General features: G+C 40.4%; 1 protein-coding gene across 6 annotated transcripts in view; it reads left to right on the top strand.

The window, feature by feature from the left end:
• The window catches only part of TPRG1 (tumor protein p63 regulated 1), a 365,690-nt gene that overhangs the window by 214,240 nt on the left and 129,824 nt on the right, over positions 1-21,626 (top strand). The window contains exon 1 of one of the 6 annotated variants that reach the window (XM_077991221.1): positions 2,107-2,267. The exons of 4 other annotated variants lie outside the window; for them this stretch is intronic. The gene's annotated coding sequence lies outside the window, so the exon portion shown is untranslated. Of the gene's footprint in view, positions 1-2,106; positions 2,268-21,626 lie in introns of those variants that run through there. One more of the 6 variants, XM_077991226.1, reaches the window with a different exon arrangement.

Genomic DNA, 21,626 nt, shown 5'->3' with positions numbered 1-21,626 from the left:
TGGATGTATTATGTTTCCTGCCCCAGTTACTGCAGGCCGCAGTACGATGGAGCTCAGCATGAGCTGGGAGGAGTGTTCAGTGGCCACTGGAAACCAAACGATTATCAGATGGATGCCATGTGAACAACTGATGTCTTTTCACAGAGTTTCTTGCCCTTTAAAATCGCATACTTCAAACAGCAGTGCATTGCTTAGTCTTTCTCTTAAGAGACCAGGCTGGGATCCAGCATGTCTCCACTCCTCCCGCCTTTCGTGCCCCCACCCTGAGCCATCATAAAGACATTTGGAGCTGAGTGGGAACAGTATTTGCCTCGCAATTATTTCTAATTGCCCTGTAGTTTTGCGGCATCTAAGTGATGTGACCTAGATACCAGTTCTGTAAAACTCTCTTTTCAGCCTGGGGTCTGCATTAGGGAGGGGACATAAATCAGTTTGATCAGGTAACTGTGGCTGAGTCCGTCTCACCAATAACATTTATAACCAACTCTACCATCTGTGCTTGTTGAAATCCTAGCTCTTCTTAACAGCCCGGATCTAATGCTGCCTCCTCCGCTGTGCAGCCTTCCTGGAGTTGCTCTCTCCTCTGGATGGCCATAGTACCTGTTATGATCTTGTCTGTGGTGCTCATCATCTTCTGTACTGCGCAATGCTAACTCACTTACACATTTTATCTTCCTGAGCTCCTTATGTCAGAGACTGTGTTTGGTTCATTTTCATATCCCTGTCTACGTGGATAACTGAGAAAGCCCAAGGTAGTTGCTCAGTTAACTACTGTTGAGTTAGTATACATGATGTCCCCAACATGGTGGAAGCAGGTAAAAGGACTGTTTATTCATCATGACCTCTCCTGGGGGGTGAGTTTGGTCACTGTGACCTCTCCTGAGTGGTAAGTTGCCAGTTTGCACTTCATTTCCTGTGGAATCTTTTCATGACCTCACTATTCCTGGAACTTTGAACAACATTTTTTGAAGGGTGAATATGAGTTATTTTTCTTTTAAAAGAATGGAATTCAACCAGTCTAGTTTGTCAGTGCACCTCCGTTCCTCCAGCCGTCAAACAGATACAATCTGATTTGGCCAGAGTCTGCTGAATGAAGTAGAGAATTTAGGATAGAAAATTGAAATTCAATGATACACATACAGCATTTTGTTTTCTGTGCTCTCCTTTCTTCCAGCAATCCACCTACTTGTGCAGTTCATACTTTATTTTATACCAACTCTGTATGTAGAACACACTTGCTTAGGTTTCAGAATGTGTTCATTAAGATTCTATTTCATTTTTTTTAGCACCGTTGCTATGTCAAATCTTATCCTAGGTTTATTCTCATATGCTTCCTTTCAAATTCTATCTGCATTTCTGAAGGAGAAATGATACTCTCAACTTACAGATAACCAAAATTAAAAATCCTCAGAAAGATAAATTATGACTTGCCATAGGCTGCAAAGCCATTAAATGACAGATCAGGATTCACTAAATAGAAATTAATAGATCATCATTAATTCAATGTGTATCTATTTCTTACTTACTGTCTGCTGGATTTTGTGAGGAGTATATGAGAGAATAAGATGTAGCACTGCCCTCAAGGGGCTCCCCATCTACAGAGGAGGATACACACTTACATAGAGACAATATCATGTGGTACATTTCCTAATAGGAATGCTGACCAGAGACTCTGTGTGTACATGTGTTTATTTTCAGAGATAGACTGCTCTCCATGTCTTCTACATTTTTGACAAGAGTGGTAGTGATGCTGAAAATCACAAATATCCAATACATCAAGCCATCATAAAGAATATTAATGATAGGAGTGTAGGCCTCAGGCTGAAGCTTTATTATAGCTACTTGGAGGCATACAGAAGCCATCGAGGAATGGATGGTAGGCTGCTCCTGCTCCTGCTCCCTTGGCTGGATGTGTATTAGAGGGAGTTGGCAGAAAAATGCAGGACTTCTTGAGGAAGACGACAGGAGGTAAAGGTGTGTCATTGTAGAACAAGAAAGGCCCCACCCACAAAGCCAATTGTCTGCCTCTGACAGGTTCAGTTCCACCCTGTAAACATCCTCAGTCCTTTCATTTGACTATTTGAGGGTGAGAATGTAACTCTCAGCCTACTTGGTGAAGTGAGATTCAGACTGAGTGGGGTCACAGCACAGGGCGCTGCCTTGCCTGGTTTTATCTGAGCCAATCACACCTCTCCTAGCCACTATCTGTGGTCTAGCCCCCTTTGTCCAGGAAGAGAAAGAAGAGCCTCGAGGACCGGCCTAGTCAGGTAAGATCAAGTGGCTTGTCACTGGTTCTGCAGAGATGGGTTGTTCCTCTATGAACCAATTGCTCCTGTCCCCTAAGCTGAGTTTCTGGTCACCTCCCCCACTGACTTGCAGTTTGGTTTAGGTTTGTAGTTTTGCATTACCATGTGAAATTTCCCTGTTCTTCCTTACTGTCCAGGGTTGATAAGGTTTGTAGACTAGCATTTTTTAGCCTGTAAAGCCACTTGACATACTTATCTATATATTGATTTTGATCTTAACTGCCCTGTAGTGCAGTAGGATGGGTATAATTTTCTCCATTTGGTAGCTTAGTGAACTGAGGCTTGGTCAATTGAAGTGATTTGTTCCAATTGGATCAGCAGGCTAAGGCCAAGATTAGATTTGATTCCTTCTTCCCTCTTCCTCTATTATAGAACCCAGCAGGTCATACCTTACCCCCCAAAACCAAAAGAAGTGAAAAGCCTTTCTGAACTGTTAAATGGCAAACAAAAGGTGATTATTTCTTTGCAGGCAGTTTGAGAGGGTTATTTTTGACTTCATTTGAGGGAAATTTTATAATGATCTATAGGTCCCATCAAACAGTGCTGTTTTTAGAGAACAAATGAGGGCATGTATGTAAAGGGGAGTTGTAAACTGAAAGGTGATAGGTAAATGAGACAGTGATGACTACTTGGAGCCTGAGACATCCTCCGGATCTCTGTATAAGCAGGTTTTAATTTGGGGCTAAATGACACTCTCCAAATGTCAGAGGCAGCGTAGTGAGGCACAGATCATACAGGCCCTGGGGAAGTGTTTTAGCTTTTCAGTCACACTGTGGTTTGTAGAAAAGCAAATCTCAATGGGGAAAACACCCCCAAATCCTTTCAAATTGACTCCTGCAATTTCCTCTCTTGTGACAGCTATCATCATATCTCATTGTTCTACAGTTTTAAGGAAATCTCATCTTCAGTCATTATGTAGTTTACTTTTTGAGATGCTAATTTTAGCTATCATTTTTCTTTTCATGCTCAAAAGGTTATATCATTCTTAGTTGTGGAAGGAAATGTTTCCTCTGTGTGTGTGCGTGTGTGTGTGTGTGTGTGTGTCTGTTTGAGTTTATTATGACAGTGCCAATATTCATCCCTTGGGACCACCACAAATGCAGTGGGTTGTAATGCTACATAATCTTTGGCAGACTTCTATATATTCTTTTTTTTTTTTTTTTTTTTGAGACAAAGCCTTGCTCTGTCGCCCAGGCTGGAGTGTAGTGGCGCGATCTTGGCTCACTGCAGCCTCCACCTCCCGAGTTCAAGTGATTCTCCTGCCTTAGCCTCCTGAGTAGCTGGGATTACAGGCACGCGCCACCACGTCTGGCTAATTGTTGTATTTTTAGTAGAGATGGGGTTTCACCATGTTGGTCAGGCTGGAACTTTTACATATTCTTAGTGTCTTTCTGGCTGTAAGGATCCTGAAGAAATCATTCAATCGGTTACCTTATTCAAAACAGAGAAACTGAGGCGCAGAAAGATGAAGTGGCATGCACAAGTCACACAGCCAGTATCATTGGAGCTGTAAGTTACATATGGGTCTCTTACTCTTTCATTGCCCACAATGTGTAGTGAATGGTGCTGGGTATCCCAAGCAGAAACATTAGCCATGTCATTTTGGAGACTGTAACCAGATGTCCTTCAAGATTTCTTCCAATTAAGAGTTTTAGGGCACTTTGGCCTTTGCTTAGCATCTACTGGAGATGGTATCATGCCCTTTAGAGTAGGGAAATTTGTCAGAGAAGCTTCTGTCTTTATTGACTTGGTTCTTCTGGAATATTCGTTTCAGCCAAATGTTGGAGCTGCTTCTTAGGTATAAGATGGGGAGATGGGCAAGAAGTGGTGGCATCTTCATTTTCTTCAGCCTGTCTGGATTTTGGTATTTTCTGGGATCTTTCTAAATAAGTGTCCCTCGGTTCAATACTTTTAAAACTTGAAGTGATAGTTGATGTTTTACTCAACATTGTTTCATCCAATGGCAGCGTCGAGTCCGAGAATTCGTTTACTCCGGAAGTTGCAGAGCAGCAGCCACAGGTGAATCCAGCATGCAGATGTGCTTTGTTCGTGCTGCCACGTTAAACAAGATAAAACTAGTTCCAAAGTATTTGATATCTAGGAAATGTCCTGTAAAAAATCCAGATATCTTGTTTTCAGGAAGATCAAGAGATCTGATAATGATGGACCCACATCCCCACATGGATAACACCTGTGCTGGGGCTGGGCAGCATCTTCTTCCTATACATAGAACATATTTTCCCCCATTCTCCACAGCTCCCATTGTACTTGATTTAGGCTACCAAGTGTTTGAATTTTCCACTTCTGATTTCTTGCAATCTCTTAGGTATGAGGATTCCTTTCAATCATTCTCTTTCAAGGGAAACCTAGTTCTACATAATGACAGACCAGGCTACCAGCACACCAGGGAAGAGATGAAGTTAATTATTTGTCCCTAACCTCTCACTATGTAAGAGGTAGAGGATATATGATGACTTCAGTAGAACATACCATTGACTCTGATACCTACTCAGGATATTTTCTTTAGCTAGCTATCAAAACTCAGTGACTTGAATGTTAAAGTACTAAGCAAGATGACACTGCTGCAGCATAATATTTAGGTGCCTACAAAAGAATAGGAAGGACAGTTGATACTTGCAGGGTAATCCTCTTTACTCAATGGATCAATGGCATAAAAACAAGAAAACAAATTATTATGTGTGATAGCACATGGATAGCAATATAATGCCCTGTTTCTAAAGAATCCAAATTGCTGAAATCCTGGAAACTAGGTTAATGATATGCTTTCTATTATTCACTCACTAATATAATAATCACCTTTTGGTCACCTATGGTGTATACAACCCTAAGCTTAGGGACTTAGGGGTAAAGAGTAGAGACCCTTTCTCAAAGGGGCTTACCATCTAGTATTGAAAATGTATACACAAATAACTACAACACAAGACAGAATATGATAAATATTTCAAGACAAAGAAGAAAGCAAATGTTGAGGTCTCAGGAAGATGAGATTTATGGCAACTAGGTTACTGTCAGAGATAATTGTAAGGATGAAATGGCACTTGAACTGGGCTTTGGATTGATAGACATGAGAAGAGTTTTCCACAAGAAAAGAGTTTAAGTAAACTCCCAAGTCAATACTATCTGAAGTATATTTGAAGGGTAGAAAGCATTTACTATGGTTCAATATAGGACGAGTGGAACTGAAATGGAATGAGGCTGGAAATCTGGGTCTTCACCAGATACCTGGGTGCTGAGTGGCAGGCTCAGGGCTTCAGATCAGGCACAACATGATGTCTTTGATGGGCATTACAGCTACTGACCAGACATTAGTTCATGGTTATTAGCTCATTGTAATCCAAGTTCGTAAGTCGGCAGTGACAGAACGTCTGTGTAGGCACACCTTAGCTCTACATTAGGATTTTCAGAAGTAACAGAAAAAATAAGAATGGGATAGAGCACTTATATGAATACAATAGACAGTATCATGTGAAGTGAGTAGGCAAGGTGGTGCTATACTGTGGAATTAGAAAGATGGATAAAAGTATCTTAGAAATACATTAAGCAACCTATAAGATTCATTTAAAAATACGGAAAAGATTTCTCTGTCTCAAGAAAGTCTATTCCTCTGCGTTATCTGAATGTTAGAAAAATGATGATGCACAAGTTGAGTTCTTAACTTGTGGGATGTGGGGAGGTTTTTAGTATGTAACGCTTGTCCTTTGGTCTGGGAAGCTGTCACTCTATAAGGAACAGACATAGAAGGTTCTTGGATGTCCTGACCCTGGATTCCTTCATAATAAACATTACTGAAAAAATCATAAATATATGCATACTCCACTGTGTTTCACAGCATTCCTGGTGGGTGAAGGGAAAGGTTTTGTCTTGTAAAGGGCTACACTGGTCACCAGAGCAATATTTAATGTGTACACAACTCCAAACACCAAGGCATTTTATAAATAACCAAACTTTTCTCATTTTCATGTGTATGATTGTGTGCGGGATTGGCTTAGAGTTGTACTTGCATCTCAGAGTTCTGTGCCTCAAGAGAGGTATGTAGGTGATGTGACTCAGAGTAAAATGAGATATTTGAACAAGATTCGTTCATTTTAAACTATTTATTGAACAATGGTTCAATTCAAACATCTATTCAAGTTTCATTCATTCAAAACTATTGAATATCTGTTCTAAGTTTTGGAAATAAAATTGTGTCTTTTCTACAACCCCATAAGTAGTTCTGGTAATAGCAGCAGTGAACAGAAATAATAATCTCTTTATTCAAGGAGCTTACATTTATAGTGAGACAGAAAACAAACAAAACCATTCAGTAAAATGTATAATGTATGAGATATGGAGAACAATAGAACAGAGAAAGAGAATAGAAAGTTATGGAGAGCTAGATTTTCGAGAGGGTGCTTAGGGTTGAATGAGGCATTATTTGAGTAAAGAACTTAAGGATATGCAGGAGTCAGTGAGGCACTAATTGGGGAAAGAATGTTCCAGGCAGCTGGAACAGGAAGCGCAAAGACCTTGAAGTAAGAGCTTGCCAGCCTGGCATCTTTGAAAAATAAGGCATGGAATGAACTGAGTGGAAAGATCTTTGGATTTTAGGGGATGAAGTTAGAAGTTAGATGATGGTGGAGTGAGAACAGGGAAAAGTGATAATGCAGGACCCTGTAAGACACAATAAGGACTTTGATTTTCACTCTCATTGAAATAGGAGCTATTTGCAGATTGGAGCAGAGGGATGACATGGTCTGACTTACGTTTCAAAGGCATCCTTCTGTCTGTTGAGAACAGATGAGGGTGAAGTGGGGAGAGAGGTGGCAGAAGAAGAGAGATTCTTCGGGAGTTATTGCTGTAAACCAGATGAGTGATGTGGAAGCTTGGATAAGCATGTAGTTGGTTGTGTAGGAATGAGAATGTTTTGATTCTAGTGACTGATATATAGAATGAGGGATAATAAGACAGATAAGTCAAGTATATACCACAGTTTCACCTGAGCAACAGGTAGAAAAGAGTGGCTTTATTTGAGATGGAGAAGATGGTGAGATGAACACGTTTTTGAAGGAGTATTAGGAGCTTACTTATGGACAGGTTAAGTTTGAAAGGTTAAGCTGGGAGTAAATGTATAAATCTGGTATTCAGTGAGGATATCAGAGCCAAAGAGAAAATATGGGAATCATATATGTATGTATGTGTATGCATATATATGTATATACATATATACGTATACATATATGTCTGTTTATATATGCATATACTTATATATGTATATACATATGTATGGTATTCATAGCAATGAAATCAAATGAGGTAATCAAAGGAGTTAGTATAGATAGAAAAGAGAAGAGGTTTATGGACTGACTTCTGGGATGCTGAATGTTTGAGTTTAGAGAGGTGCAGTGAACCCAGTCAGTGGTGTGCCACATGGGAAGGAGAGTGGTGAGAATGGTCCCACGCCAGCCGAGAGGGGTATTGTATCACTGAAATCGCTTACAATCTCTAGCACAGGGTAACAATGAGAATAATTCCTTTCATTTACATGTTCTATAGACAATGCACCCCTTTATTATCAACACGTTAGAACAGAATATTCTTATTACTTCCTCTTTCCTCCACTTCTCTCAGGTTCTATTGGAACCCAGAAAGGAGACGGAGGAGGAGCAGCCAGCATGCTGGGTGGACACTAGGTGAATGTAGTGTGTCCTGGGAGTCAGGCAAAGGAGTCTTCCAAGGAGGAGAAAGTGATCAGATGCTGCTGAGAGTGGAGTTGGATGATGCCTGAGAACTGAGCATGCAGCACTGTGCTGGCACAGGCTCAAGACAATGGGAAGAAAGGAATTGGAGATTGTGAATATAGATGTTCCTTTCAAGGAGCTTATTTATAAAAGAAAACGGAGAAAATGGGCACCAGCTGTGAGGAAAAGAGATGGGTTTTTTTATTGAGGTGGAGGAAAGATAATAGAAATATGCTTTCATGGGCCAGGCACACTGGCTAATGCCTTGTAGTCCCAGCACTTTGGGAGGCCAAGGCGGGGAGATCACTTGAGGCCAGGAGTTCCAGACCAGACTGGCCAACATGACAAAACCCCGTCTCTACTAAAAATACAAAAATTAGCCAGGCATGGTGGCAGGCATCTGTAGTCCCAGCTATTCACAAGGCTGAGACACTAGAATCACTTGAACCCGGGAGACAGAAGTTGCAGTGATCTGAGATCGTGCCACTGCACTCCAGCCTGGGCTAAAGAGTGAGACCCCATCTCAAAGAAAAAAAAAAAAAAAAGAAATATGCTTCGTAGAGTTTGTAACTTGATTGATGTACATAGACAGAACATTTTATCTTTCTACAACCCTGTAAAGTAGTTCTGGTAAGAGTTATCATTTTTTTCAGGCTCCAGGGGTTGAAGTCAACTGCCCAGAATCAAACAGCAAATTAATAGCAGATGGGATTTAAACCTGGTTTCTAAAAGTTGAGCTCATTGTTCTCTCCACTGCCTTAGTCTACTCATAATTTTGGAGATAACTTACAGCTTTAGAACTTTCTATAACAGTTTTACTTAGCCATGGTTTAAGGACATTTTATAAATATCAGGAAACTCACACTTCTGAGCGATGTCTCCTAAACTGATGACGATTTTACATCAAATGGAGGATGTTTGGAGCTCTAAAAAGGAATTAGAACTCAGTGTCTGCATCAATAAAAACTTGCAGTATTTGGAAAGATTCTCCCAAGTAGTGTCAACATAAGACTTCAGGTTGAACAATCTACATGGCTGGAGGATGGGAACACAGTTTTGAATACCTTTACTCATGGACTGATTCTCGCATTAATGTCCACCTCTAGTAGTGCATTTGTGTCAATTACCAACATCTATGATATATCCTTATGCTGTCTGATGCTTTCCGTCGACTTGAAGGTCGTACACAGTTAAGATTCTTTCTTTTTACATGGAGCTGCAACCATACATTTCTGGGTCTCCAATTCTACCTGGTTCTCCATTGGGACATTGCTACTCTTTATAAGCAGGCATACACATATCATTTTGATCCAGAATGGAAAGTTTTGCACACCATTTGTCACTTCCCCAGTGGTGGCTCTCCTCACCCATCACTGAGATCACCAAAAGGTAACTTCCTAGAGTGACATATAAACCTTGTCTTTCAGCCGCAGATTGTACTGAATACTTGGTGTGTCTCTAGTAGTTTGCCTTGTGGAAGAGCTCCTAGATCCATAGGTATCCAGACAGCTCAGTGTGACTTTCTGCAGTTGCACTGAGAGTGCCCCTACTGCACGCTATACAGATTATTGCCTAATGCTTTATCTAGACATCTTGTAATCTGTTTGTAGATCTGACTCTTTCACAGACAATTACTCCTTAAGGGAAGAAATTGTGTTTGCAGGTTGCTTTCTACTCTTCGCCTCTTTCTTTTCCCCAGCACAGTACTTGGCCCAGATAAGTTTCCCCCAAAATGTGTTTGAATTAATCAATTAAATGGAGCACTCTTTTATGCCATTTAGAGTTGCACTAGGGAGGTTAATGTATGTCACACAGGAAAAAGGGGGAGTACCCAAGTTCAAGACATTCTTATATGCAGAATTAATTAATTATGCAAATCAAATCTACAACTGTATTAGTCCTTTTTCACACTGCTGGTAAAGACACACATGAGACTGAGCAATTTATGAAAGAAAGAGGTTTAGTGAACTTACAGTTCCATGTGGCTGGGAAAGCCTCACAATCATGATGAAGGGCCAGGAGGAGCAAGTCACATCTTACATGGATGGCAACAGGCAAAGAGACAGAGCTTTTGCAGGGGAATTCCTCTTTTTAAAACCACCAGATCTCATGAGACTTATTTGCTATAATGAGAACAGCATGGGAAAGACTTGCCCCATGATTCAGTTACTTCCCACTGGGTCCGTCCCATAACACGTGGGAATTCAAGATGAGATTTGGGTGGGGACAGAGCCAAACCATATCATTCCACCTCTGGTCCCTCCCAAATCTCATGTTCTCACATTTCAAAACCAATCATGCCTTCCCAACAATCCCCCAAAGTCTTAACTAATTCCAGTATAAACTCAAAAGTCCACAGTCCAAAGTCTCATCTGAGACAAGGCAAGTCCCTTCCACCTATGAGCCTGTAAAATCAAAAGCAGGTTAGTTACTTCCTAGCTACAATGTGGGTACAAATATTAGGTAAATACAGCCATTCCAAATGGGAGAAATTGGCCAAAGCAAAAGGGCTACAGGCCCCAAGCATGTCCAAAATCAAGCAGGGCAGTCAACTCTTAAAGTTCCAAAATGATCTCCTTTGACTTCATGCCTCCCTTCCAGCTGCTTTCACAGACTGACGTTGACACCTATGGCTTTTCCAGGTGCACAGTGCAAACTGTCAGTGCATCTACCATTCTGGGGTCTGGGGGAGTGACCCTCGTCTCACAGCTCCACTAGGCGGTGCCCCAGCAGGGACTCTGTGTGGGGACTCTGACCCCACATTTCCCTCCCACACTGCCCTAGCAGAGTTTCTCCATGAGAGCCCCACCCCCGCAGCAGACTTCTGCCTGGACATGTAGGCATTTCCGTACATCTTCTGAAATCTAGGCAGAAGTTCCCAAACCCCAGTTCTTGACTTCTGAGTACTGGCAGGCTCAACTCCACGTAGAAGCTGCCAAGGCTTGAGGCTTGCACCCTCTGAAGCCATGGCCTGAGCTCTATGTTGGCCCCTTTCAGCCATGGCCAGAGTGGCTGGGACACAGGGCACAAAGGCCCTAGGCTGCACACAGGATGGGGACCCTGGGCCCGGCCCACAAAACCACATTTTCCTCTTAGGCCTCCCAATCTGTGACGGGAGGGGCTGCTATGAAGACCTCTGACATGCCCTGGAGACATTTTCCCCATTTTCTTGGGGATTAACATTTGACTTCTTGTTACTTATCCAAATTTCTGCAGCCAGCTTGAATTTCTCCTCAGAAAATGGGATTTTCTTTTCTATTGCAGTCAGGCTGCAAATTTCCCAAACTTTTATGCTCTGCTTCCCTTATAAAACTGAATGCCTTTAACAGCACCCAAGTCACCTCTTGAATGCTTTGCTGCTTAGAAATTTCTTCTGCCAGATACCCTAAATCATCTGTCTCAAGTTCAAAGCTCCACAAATCTCTGGCAAATGCAGGGGCAAAATGCAACCAGTCTCTTTGCTAAAACATAACAACAGTCACCTTTGCTCTAGTTCCCCACAAGTTCCTCATCTCCATCTGAGACCACCTCAGCCTGGACCTTATTGTTCATATTATTATCAGCATTTTAGTCATGACCATTCAACAAGTCTCTAGGGAGTCTCAAACTTTCCCACATTTTCCTGTCTTCTTTTGAGCCCTCTAAACTGTTCCAACCTCTGCCTGTTACCCAGTTCCAAAGTTGCTTCCACATGTTTGGGTATCTTTTCAACAGCACCCCACTCTACTGGTACCAATTTACTATATTCGTCCATTTTCACACCGCTGATAAAGACACACCTGAGACTGGGCAATTTACGAAAGAAAGAGTTTTAATGGACTTAGAGTTCCATGTGGCTAGGTAAGCCTCACAATCATGGTGGAAGGCAAGGAGGATCAAGTCATGTCTTACATGGATGGCAGCAGACAAAGAGAGAGAACTTGTGCAGGGGAACTCCTCTTTTTAAAACCATCAGATCTCCTGAGACTTAATCACTATCGTGAGAAATACTTGCCCCCATCATTCAATTACCTCCCACTGGGTTCCTCCCACAACACATGGGAATTCAAGATAAGATTTGGGTGGAGACAGTCAAACCATGTCAACAACTTTGGAAGCCAACTAGTATGGTTTATTTTACTCTTTAGTTAGGAATTCAAAAGTTGCATAATTGGTGTGTCCATTTTGAAAATTTTGTATCATTATTCTTACCTATTAATCCTCAATAATATCTGTAATGAAGACCTCTTTCTGAGCAATAAGACGAAGATGAAACTAATATAAGTGTCTGCTTACACATGCACACCCCAACTTTCCAATCTCACAACTTAAAAAAAGTAGTCCATGTTAAAACAAATATCTGACTCACATGTTTTAAACAGTTATTTAGGATTAAATTATAAAGTCCTCTGCTAACCTGTGAGAAAATGGACCTTCAGGTATTCTATTGAAACTTAAATTGGTATAACATTAGGGTGGGGGAGGAATTTGGCCATATATACCAAGATTCATAAATCTGCATACTGTTTGATCGAGCATTCCCACTTCTGGAAATTTATACTGAAAAAGAAATTCAGGCTTATAAAAGTTTTACCTACAAGAACCCTCAGTGTGTCATCATTATAAAAGCAAACAAAAAGGAAGCAATGTGAATAATTAACAATATAAATTAAATAATAGAACCTCATACAGCCACTATTATGTCATTATAGGAATTTATTTATTTATTTCCAGATTTTATTGAGGTATAATTGACAAATAATAATTATATATATTTATGGTGTTCAATGTGATGTTTTGACATATGTATATGTTGCAAAATGATTACCGCAATCAAGCTAATTAACATACCCCTCACCTCACTTAGTTATAATTTTTTGTGTGTGGTAAGAACATGTAAGATCTATTCTTTGAGCAATTTTCAAGTATAAGAAAATTATTAACTAAGTAGAGTGGCAAGTACTACTACTACTAGTGGAAAACAAGCTTGGAAATGGAGTGACTTTTGGTGAACTTTGAGCTCTATCAGTTACTAACTGTGTGACCCTGGGCAAGCTCCTTAACCTTCTGAGTTTTAGTCTCTTAATCTGTAAAATGAGGATAATTATGGTACCTGTACCATTGGGCTATGATGAGTTTGAAATGAGACAATGCAGATAAAACCATGTGCATGGCACATGTAAGTGCTTTGTAAGCGTTGCCACCATTGTCGATATTGTTATCCTTGCATGTATCAAGTGTAAAAGGCAGTTTGTGAAACAACACTGACAGCGTAACTCCATTGTTTAAGTAGAAAAATGATATGAACAGATAAATATAGAAAAAGTCTTCAAGTATATACACAAAAATTATTTACTTTCATTTTCCCTGCATAGTGGGCTTAAGGGAAGCTTTCTTTTTCCTTCTTTTGCTCTTATGTACGGTCTACAAGATAATAAGAAAAATTAAATGAGGCCAAATAATTATTAAGATCAATCTCTCTAAAGCAACATTTAGCAAAGCAGTAGCTCTCTGCCTGTGTTATCACTGTTGTCCTCACTAAAATCTTCCCATACTGTCATCATCAAGGCCACGTATCCTGCAGTTGGCAACGTTAGACTGATTACCTCTATGTTCTTTTTATTCCTCTGCCCTTGTCCTTCTGCCATCCCCTGCATGGTGTACATCATACACATTTATTAAGTATCTATTCGGTTCAGAGCACTCAGTGTTAGCCAGTGGGGGTGAGATTTGCAACAGAAGAGAGGATGGAATCTTACCTAGTGGAGCTTATAGTTTCCTTGGGGATAAAAGGCACTTCCCTTGGCCTGAGTGTATTGTTTCATCTTGTTGTGGAAGTCTGTCTGTCCCAGTGGGTTTGCTGGTTAGGGAAAGCCTTCTAACGAGGTAGAATGAGTTGGCTCAATATCCTTATTTGGTGTACTTCAAAAACCAAGTGCATTTTCATGTCCTACACATATAGTGATCTCTGACCTGGATGTAGCCCTTCTAAGAACTTTGTGTCACTATTATCTTTGATGGGTTTTCCTTCTATGATTATTTACTTACCTGTCACCTTCGAAGGTGCCAGCTTGGGTAACTTTTTTTTTTTTTTTTTGAGACCTGATCTCACTCAGTTACCCAGGCTGGCTGACAGGACTGCAGTAGCACAATCACGGTTCACTGCAGCTTTAACCTCCCAGGCTCAAGCGATCCTCCCATCTCAGCCTCCCAAGTAGCTGGGACCATGGGAGTATGCGACTCCAGCTGGGTAAGTTTTTGAAATTTTTTGTAGAGATGGGGTTTTGCCATGTTGCCCAGGCTGGTCTCAAACTCCTGGGCTCAAGTGATCCCCCAACCTCGGGGGATCCCCAACCAAAGTGCTGGGATTACTGATGTAAGCCACCACACCCAGCCTGGCTCAGTTATTTGAAACAATATTTCAGACATTTTTTTTTTCCTGTCAGTCCTAAGGATTATCTATGTCCAAAGCAAAGAACACTAGAAAATTTAGAAAGTTATAAAAAACAGAGTAAGAATAATCCAGGAGCCAGTGAGCCAGAGATAGTATTCGTAACACTTTGCTGCATGTGTTTCCAATGCATATGTGCATTGGATGAATTATTCTACATCTTTTAAACCTTCTCCTTCCAGAGATAAATCCCCTTTAACATTTTAATATGTTACTTTCTAACATTTTTCTTTGCTTATTTGTATATTTTTCAGGATTTGAAAAACCATATGGAATGTATAGCTTAGGACCCTTACTTTTTCACATAGCAATATTCTGTAGATTTTTATTTGTCATTTAATTGTCTTTAAAAATATGATTTCCAAGAGTTGTATTATACTCCATGATAGATATGCATACCTCATGTGATACAATAAGAACCTTTAATTTTAAATATTTCCAATTTAAATTTGATACTTAAGTCATTAATGCTTCTACTAGGCTCTAAGCTTTAGGCAGCAAGTTATTTTTTAAAAATTTATCTTTGAATTGTAGTTGCATAGTGAATAGCCAAAGATAAAATCTTTGTTCTGTGTGAGATAAACACTAAATGGAAATTTTCACTATGTAAAAAAATCCAGAAAGTAATGACTGGGTTATTTCATAAACTGGAGAAAAGTCAATGATGACCCAAAGTGTTGTGATTGGTGAGAGTGAGAGGGGAATTTTTCTTGGATTGACCAGGTCTAACTGGAAATTTGCCCAGGCTAGGAAGGCTGGTCCTCTCTGAAGTGCTGATCTCATCGCTGGGAGGGAACAGCTAATGAAACCAGACAGAAAGTCCCTACCATTCAATGTTTATTTCCTTGTTGAATTAAAACAAAACAAAACAAAAACTAGTAACTTGTTCTTTCTGATTTCTTACCCTTGGTACTCTTAAAGACGCAGTTGTCTGCAAACGTTTAACCATGAACTAGCAACTTTTGACTTATAGTAGGATAAAGATGATAAAAATAAATATATTCCAGTTCTTTTAGTCTTATTGTTTTTGATATTTGACCTATTTTATAAATGACCTGTAAGAGCTCCATCTTGTATTAGAATGAGGGCTCCACACCAGACCTGAGTAGAGTCCTTGACCAGCAAAATTAGAGAGAAAATTGAGGTGAGGGGCAAGTAGTTCGATATTCTCCTAGTACATCTGAAAAAATAAAAAAGATAACCAGAGAAGAAATGGATTATACCTGAACCTGAGTTTCCTGATGCCTACTTCTCCAGGGATTCCCCACTATCATGAGATTTCATATATTCTGCTCACAATTGTTCCAATTCTTCTAGCATAGATTCAGTTAGACTTTAAACTGTTTTTTGAAATCCTACCATATTTTCTAGGCCTTTAGATTCATTTGTTCATCTAATTTTTTTTTTTTTTTTTTTTTTGAGATAGAGTCTCACTGTCACTCAGCCTGGAGCACAGTGGCACCATTTCGGCTCACTGAAACCCCTGCCTTTCAGGCCCAAGTGATCCTCCCACCTCACCCTCCCGAGTAGCTGGGATCACTGATTCGCACCACTACCCTTGGCTAATTCTTTGTACTTTTTGTAGAGACGGGGTTTTGCCATGTTGCCCAGGCTGGTCTCAAACCACTGGGCTCAAGCGAGCCTCCTATCTCAGCCTCACAAAGTCCTGGGATTATAGGCATGAGCCACCCCAGCCAAGTTCATCTAATTTTTTTTTTTTTTGAGACAAAGTTTCACTCTGTTGCCCAGGCTGGAGTGCAGTGGTGTGATCTCAGTTCACTGCAACCTCTGCCTCCTGGGTTCAAGTGATTCTCCTGCCTCAGCATCCTGAGTAGCTGGAATTACGGGCGCCACCACCATGCTCAGCTAATTTTTTTTTTTTTTGTATTTTTAGTAGAGACGGGGTTTCACCATGTTGGTCAGTCTGGTCTCAAACTCCTGACCTCGTGATCCGCTTGCCTCGGCCTCCCAAAGTGCTGGGATTACAGGCGTGAGCCATGAGCACCCAGCCTCATCTAATTCTTATACTGTCCTGTAAGATGTGTGGATCTACTTGACATTTGAGAAAACTGAGGCTGAGGGGTTTAAACTGCCACCCAAACTCAAGTAGCAGGTAAGTTGCAGAGCCCAGATTCAAGCTCAAGTCTTTCTGACTCCAAAGCTTTCTCTAATATGATGGTCTATTTTCTGATAAAGGTATTGATTGTATGAAATGAATCAATTTTTATCTGAATTGCTCCTTATCCATTACCTTCCAAAAGAGTTGACTTAATTCTCCAAACATTTGTGTCTTTGAGTTGTAGTGAGTAAGTGAGTAATCTTGATACATCACCCACAATGTTGTATTTAAATCAAAAGTAAAGATATATTTCAGGCTCCAATGGAGGAAGTTATAATAAGTTGTCTGGTTCAGCAACTGATTGACTGAACTCCCAAGTGGAGTGAAAACTCAAAAACTGAAAACAAGCAAGAATTGAACTTCTGCAGAAATCAACGAAATAAAAAGAAAAGATAAAGAAAAAAAGAAAACCTGTTCAATGCAATACAAGTAATGTTACCTCTACTAGAGAACAGATGCATTTCAAGAAACACTGACATCAGAAAATTCATTCGAGAGTTAACAGACGTGAGGACCTTTAGGGTTGTGTGCTGGGACATGGATTCCCTTTGGCCAGGCATTTTCTTTTGACCTCTTCTCTGAGGAAGGTGGGTTATGCTATGACTTCTAGCCCATTTGGCACAATGAAGGAAGAAAGGTGGAAAATATTTTATTCTGTTTTGTTTCCGACCAGCGTTTTTGAGCCTGGCTTGTGTTGAGGTCCAAGCTCTAGGTCCGATGGGTGTGGAATCGCTTGTCTGGATACCCTGCCTTTACTATTCTGTCTCCCAGTCATATGTTTAAAACAGTCACTGCCATCTCTCCCTTTTCCTCCTCCACATCACTTGCTGTGGTCTTCTTTTGTAAGAGTAGAACTTCTGCCAAGCCCTGTCCAGTCCACCTATAACTAAGGGCTTTGTTCTCAGAAGATCTGTTCATTGGAAGTGCACTCTGCTTATCTCTAAGCAAACATTCCTCCCTTCCTTTACCCTCATATAATTTACATAACAGGTTTGTAACTTCTTGGCCTGCATAGCACTTTCATAACTTCTTGTAAGATAAGCCTTGCCCAAGAGACACTGTCTCCATTCCTCAGAAATACTTTTGACTTTTTTTCCTGTATGCAGGCTTTGCATATCAGTGGGCAGATAAAAGTCATTGACCAATAACCCAATTATCTGTGTACAAGAAATAGTCTCTATTTGGACATTAATTTTCGTCTTGTTCTGACTTTTACCTTTGAAGATTTTCTGAAAGTCAAACTTTAATACATTTCCTTTACAAAATATAATATTTTTTTCCTTGACAGTGAAAGAGAAATCTGTAATGAAAATGTAGGCACCCTTTAGATTTTTGAGTATTTTTACTGGAACAAATGCCTTTTTTTTTTCTCATTTGTTACTTTTTATAACATTTTCATTGTAAAAAATTAGAAAATATAATTTTAAGAAAACCTGTAATCCCATTACCCAGAGAAAACTAATGTGAACATTTTGGTGGATAACCTTGTAAATGTTCTTTTATATGTATCTATATTTTATTTTTGTAAAAACTATGATCATGCTATGTCCTTTTTGTAGCTTGATTTTAAAAAAATGCCATAGATATCTTTCTATTGTATTTGTACAATGTTAATTATAATGGTTATATAATATTCTACATAAACTACATTTAGATAGCTGTCAATTTTCTGATACTATAAATAAAATAGAATTGTTATTTTTTAAAAATTGGAATAAGGGATATCCTTGGATTTGCCACTAGGAGATGATGAGTAAAAAAAATCTAGCTAGAAAGGTCACTTATTTCAAATGATTCCTCTCTTTTCACATGTTCGAGTATACCAGAATAGCTTGTGATAATATGCTGGCTTGGCCCATTTATGTCATGGGACATAAATCTACAGTTAGATAACATCATTAGTTATCCAATGTAATGTTCTTCAAGATACCCATCCCGGATGGGGTGTTGAACTAGCACATGAGGCCTCTCCTAAATTGAAGATTCTATATTCTGTCACTTCCAAATGGAGAGTTAGTTTTAGCTACTCTCTATGGCGTTTTCGAATAAGTATATCCACTGATTATGCTTTAGTGGGAGATTTACAGAGGACCGTCAAACACCAATGGCATTTGGAGCCTGACATTACCTATTTTAGGTGGGATGCAGGAGAAGAAATAAGGAATAATATTAAGTAGAAATAGTTCTGATAATTATAAATTGGCTATAGCCCATTTAAAAGGGAAGATAGAGCTTCTCTCATAGTTAACAGGGAATACATTTTAGAGTCACGTCATTTAGGTGATCCCTTTAAGCACTATGTGATCTCATCGATGAAGTTCTTAGATACAGAGATACTGCCAAACACGAATGCTGTGAACTAACCCACTTCTGGTGAAACCTATATCAAAAGAGAAGCTCTAAGGAATAGTCAGACTTATCCATTCACTTGAATTTCTCTATTCACAAATAGGACATATATAAGCCACAGATGTTCTTTCACTGCCTTTATGTTCTGAAAAAAATTCTCTAGAGGCAGGAATTGACATAGTAAGCATGTTCACAGGTGATGTGGGCAGCATCAAGTTCTGGCCCTGTGAGCTTCATTTTCTACCTGGTCTCCTTGGCCTTCTGGGAAGAACTGACACATCCCTGGTCTAAACACATCCCCTCTCCTCCCTGTCACCCCCACGTCTTGCCAATAATGTTGACTTCATCAAGATAGATAAAAGCTTTACCTCAAATCACTGGGCAGCCTCACTTTCTCTGTGGCATCCTTCAGGAACTGCCAACAGCCTCTGTACAGATATTATTTTATTTTATTGCCTCCTACTTCTATGATAATAATGCTAATAGCTCTTCAAAAGATGCAGGATCAAGGCACTTCATCATCTACAGAGGACTTTCACAACTTTTTTCATCTAATCTTCACAAAAATTGTGTAGAGTAAGCAGGCCTGGCATCAATGTGCATATTTTTTATAGATAAAGAAGTTGAGAGGTATGATTACAACATGCATGTACATTTAATATATAAAGATGGTATTACCAACCACTCCTCATAATGAGTGCTTTGATTAATCTTTCCCTGATCCATATTCCTACTCCCCTCTTAGCTGCTTTGTGATTGAGTCATGCATTTACAGAAAGGCTGATCAAAACCAAACATCATCCCTTTGCAACGAGCCAGCTTTGAGATAAATATTCACAGAAGCAAGGAAATGCGAGTATCACAAGTAGGTCTTTTAATTTTCTCAGGACATTTACTGCCTATTCTGGCTAATTTTGGTCATTGCTTTTTCAGTAGTTGTAGCAGTTCACACATAAATATACATATATTCTTACTTTCAAATTGTTATGCCCAGACCGTTTATTCCCCGAAGAAGACTACCAGAGTCCAGAGTCAAAGCTAAGCAGCAAGGATCTTTATTACAGGTTCGAACCTGGAACTCTCCCTCGCTCGTGAAACGAGACGGGCAGGAGAGCTCCCCCACTGAGCTCCGAACAATGTTATATAGTCTAAGGAAAGTAGGCATAGAATCATTATACAAATTAGAGGTATGATTGGCTGGAGTTTGAACAAAGCGATTTGGCAAGCTATGATTGGTTCCCGCCATTTCTGATATTTCAGTACAACCCTTGAGGCGGAAGAGCAGTTTTACACAAAGGCAGTTAATTATATTGCGTCAGGTTGCACAACCAGTTTATGGCTATCTTGCTTAAACACACCTTGTGACCTGGCTATCTTACTTAAACATTCCTTGTGACCTGGCCTCAGAAAGAAAAACATGTACTTACAGAACTTATGAAACCTCTGGTACGTGCAGAGATTAGAAAGCAGAACAAAGAGTTTAGCAACATCGGGGGGGAAGGGAGGGTACGCATTTTTGTATCTTTGTGTCCTTTCATTTCCCCCTCTCATAAGTAACTGGACATCCAATCTTGGATTTTCGGAGTTTTACAGTGCAACCTCACTTTCTGGGTGCAGGAGAGGCTGGTGATGGCTGCGGAGGACCATGAGTTGGATCGTATCAAATCTCTCTCTGACAAATTGTAAAATCTTATTTATTACACAGGGGCCTATGGTAAATAGAAGTAATAAGGACATCAAGGGGCCTAAAAGGGGGGCCAGAAGGGAAAACATTGAAGAGTTCCACCAATTGTTAGCAGCTGTAGCAAATTGCTGCTTTTTCATTTCTAAGCTTAGTTTATGTAGACGTTGGACTCTCTCTTCAACTAATCCTGACTCATTAATATAGAAACAGCATTCCTCTTTGAGAAACATGCAGGTTCCCCCTTTTTCTGCGGTGAGCAGATCTAGGGCTCTTCTATTCTGTAAAGTTACCTGGGCCAGGGAAGTGAGTTGCCTCTGGAGAGATGCAAGTGACTCGGCTGATGCTTCCATAGCCAGGGAAAACTGTTGAAGTAACTTATCGTTTTCTATCATGGAGTATTGTAACGCCCCTCCTGCTAGCCCTGCCGCAACAACAGAGGTGGTTAAGGATATTCCGGCAATTAGCGGTAGAAAAACTGCCCGTCTATGTTGCGTAGTTTCAGTTGGGGCAGTCCCTGCCCAGCCTATAAACTCTGCCGGGGTCAGCAGAGTCAGTCGGGGAACTAGTGTAACGGGGATACACAGCTGCCCGTCAGAGATGCTTTTGGACAGAGTTTTTAGCAGGGTCATGTTACACCAGAAGAATACACCAGGGGGAGCACATATGGGGCTATTAGGGTATGTAGCCGTCTGGTTGTAGAGGCTGCTACTGAATGCTGAATAACAGTAGGGGTATTTTTCCTGGTAAGGGTCACGATACAGGGCTACATCGGGTATTGCAACTGTTGATAAATTAGAGTCTGGTATATAGTTTGTGGGGGGGGGAGGATAGGGGAACAGCGGTTAATGGCGGTCTTCCTAGGGTGGCACACATAAAGCAAGAGGACAGGTCGCCTAAGCCAGTAAGGTTGGCTACTGCTAGCCCTTCCTGTAGTAAGGTCAGCCAAGAGAAGGGCTGCAAGTCCTGTGATAACTTGGTTTCTTGTCTGTGGATCTGTGTA

Source organism: Macaca mulatta, chromosome 2, assembly GCF_049350105.2.
Source record: "Macaca mulatta isolate MMU2019108-1 chromosome 2, T2T-MMU8v2.0, whole genome shotgun sequence".
NCBI classification, from domain to species: Eukaryota; Metazoa; Chordata; class Mammalia; order Primates; family Cercopithecidae; genus Macaca; species Macaca mulatta.
The sequence above is the reverse complement of the archived record's forward strand: the minus strand, read 5'-3'. Positions and strand labels throughout refer to the sequence as shown.